Consider the following 3,015-nt stretch of genomic DNA (forward strand, 5'->3'; position numbering starts at 1 on the left):
TGGATATCTCTTTAAGTATGGAAACAGCAATGTACAGATGAAAGGAAATACAACACCGCTAAAAAACAACAGAACTCACCTAATGCAGTAGGAGAAATAAATATATATAAAATTTCTGATAGAGAATTCAGGGCACTTTTTTTATAAAAGAGGTCAGGAAACACAGAAAATATGAAGTTAAAAAAAATCCTTTGCAATATGTTTAAAGATCAACAAGAGAAAAGATGTTTTTTTTAATACAGAAATTGAAAAAGCTTCAGCTAGAATAGCTACAAAAAGAGATGACTGAAATAAATGAAATAAGAGATGAAAAGGACACATAACAACTGATACACAAAAGTACAAAGGATTATAAGAGATTATTATAAACAAATACCTTCCAACAAATTAAAAGATCTAAATGATGTAGACAAATTCTTAGACATGTACATTCAATCAGAATTGACTTATGAGGAAACAGAAGCATGAGGAGAGAAATAATAAGTAATAAAATTGAAGCAGGAATAAAAACTCACATAAAAAATGTGCTAATTTCATTCAAAATATTAAAAACTAGTTAAACCATTTTTCTAACTTTTTTCTTCCAAATCATTAAAGAGAATTTAATGTTTTAAAAAATAGTGTTTAATGGCTGGGTAAGGATTACCTTGATACCAAAACCAGAAAGAAGGAGCCAAAAAAATAAAAAATAAGTAAAAATACAGAAAAAAAAATCTATAGGCCAACTTTTCTGATGAACATAGATGCAAAAATTCTCAACACATATTAGCCAATGAAATCCAACAGCACATCAAAAAGATTATACACTATGATGAACTGGGATTTATTTCAGAGATGCAGGGAAGGTTAAACATAAGAAAACCAATAAATGTGATACACAACATCAAGAGAATTAAGAAAAAATATAATTTTTGTATGTCTTAAAAAAATCTTCTAATATATAACGGAATGATTTTAACAAAAATGCCATGTTACCAGGATAGGGCAAGCTTGAATGGAGAGTGACTGTCTAATGTGTATCAACATCCTTTTAGGTTAGTGACAATTTTGGATCTAGATAGAAGAGATAATTACACAATATTGTCAATGCCACTGAATTGCTCACTTTTAAATCGTTAAAATAGTACATGATATTTTCTGTAATTTTACCTAAAATATTAAAAAATATCATGTAAACATGTGGCTGACCAAATTTTGCCCAGAGGATCCAATTGATTTGTCAGCCCTCAGTTAATTAAATTATCATAAATTTAATTCTGACATATTAAAATAGCAAATTATGTCTATGTTTTTAAGGACAAGCGTATCAGCAGCATTTTCTACTGAGGGATTACTACACAAAGCTTCCTCACACAAGACCTTCAGCTGTTCCCAGTGCATGTTTGTCTGCACCTGCCAACAAGCTGTCAGCCATTTTGTCAAGGTTTAATCCTTTCACTGTGTTAAGGAATCTCACCATTTCTTTAAAAACATCAGGGTCTAAATCATTTATTTCCACTCAATTCTTTATGCTTTCTTCCATTTCATGTTCAAACATGGCATTAAAAACTAGGGATTCAGGTACAAGCAGATTTATGAGCTTTAAATTCTTGTCCTCTCACTAAAAAACTGCAGTCTATAAATCTTGTGTTTTCCCAGAGATTACCTCAGTCTTCTCCTAGTCGACCCTCAGGCATCTTCAAAGTATTTGTATTAGTATGTCCTGATTTGTTTACTGAATCTTGGATCACACTCATCTCGTAAAATAATGTAAGCTTGTCATCTGGTCAAAGACTATTAGCTTTGTCAAGCAAAAGGTCTCTTCTAATGAATTTTTAAAAATCCCAGCCCTTCCCTTGCACAAATTGATATGCTCTTTGGCTTTCCATTGCTTTTGTTTCTTCCCTTTTAGCATTCAGAAGGGAACATTTGAATTTTGCTCACACTTCACTTTTGGGGCATCTGACTAAAAGCAAATATAAGGACCAAGTAGTCTTTACTTTCATTATCTAATGCTTTTGGGTTTACCCTCAGGCACCATTTCATTTTGTCATTTGGGCCAGGTGAAAATTTGGAACTTTTTAACACCTCACCCATTTCCTCTTGACAAAAACTGAAGTTATTAATTGTCTATGTGTTCAACATTTTACTATTTTGATCTTTGTATAACACTAGCTTTCTACTATGGGACAAAAAGACTTATCTCTAGGTAGAGGTGGGGCAGGTTCCTGAGACATTACCAGTTTATTGCATTCTTTTAGGATTTATGTAATACCCTACAGAGTTGAGTACCTTACCTTAGATATCTCAGAGCATTAGTGTTTGATTTTCCCCAGGAGCATGGTTCAGAAGGGCCACCCTCATGTATTCTCAATGCCTGGACTTGCCCTGGCTGCATCAGCTGTGAGAAGCTGAGGCTGTGCTGGAGGCAGCAGGGTTAATGGCGGCAAGTCCCTGTGGAGGCACCTTCACCGACCCACATTCCTCCTCCCCTGCCCTCTATCCTTCCCTATCTCTCTCTCCTCTTGGTTTCATTCCTTACTGCAATAGAGTTTTGCATCCACATACCTCCTTACTGCTGTTATTGACAAATATATTACATATGTATAAGTTAAATGTTCAGCATTACAAATATGTGTATATGCTTTACACACTTGCTTCTTAAATTTATTAAGAAAGTTGAATAAATATGAATTTATATTATCTGTTAAAATTACATAATTATTCAGGTGTACTTTTTTATTATGTGGATTTGCACTGCTTTCTGTGTTTATTTACTTTTAGCCTGGAAAACTTTCTTTAGAATTTATTGTGAGACAGATTAGTTAGCAATAACTTTCTGTTTTTGTTTGTTTAGAAATGTATTTATTTCACCATTAATTTTTAAAGATGATTTTGTAGTATAAAGAAATTTTGGTTGGCAGTTTTTTCTTTCAGTACTTTGAATATGGCATACCACTGCCTTAGGGGCAGCATTTTTTCTGATGAGTAGTCAGCTATTAATGTTACCTGAGTTCCCTTATATGTGATTACTTG

At 33.1% G+C, this 3,015-nt stretch overlaps 1 pseudogene; it reads right to left on the reverse strand.

Annotated features, from left to right (window-relative positions):
* Positions 1-1,242: 1,242 nt before the first annotated feature.
* LOC100608479 (speckle-type POZ protein-like) lies at positions 1,243-2,580 on the reverse strand (annotated as a pseudogene).
* Between the last annotated feature and the right edge of the window lie 435 nt (positions 2,581-3,015).

The sequence above is a fragment of the Pan troglodytes genome, chromosome 3 (assembly GCF_028858775.2).
Source record: "Pan troglodytes isolate AG18354 chromosome 3, NHGRI_mPanTro3-v2.0_pri, whole genome shotgun sequence".
Taxonomy (NCBI): Eukaryota; Metazoa; Chordata; class Mammalia; order Primates; family Hominidae; genus Pan; species Pan troglodytes.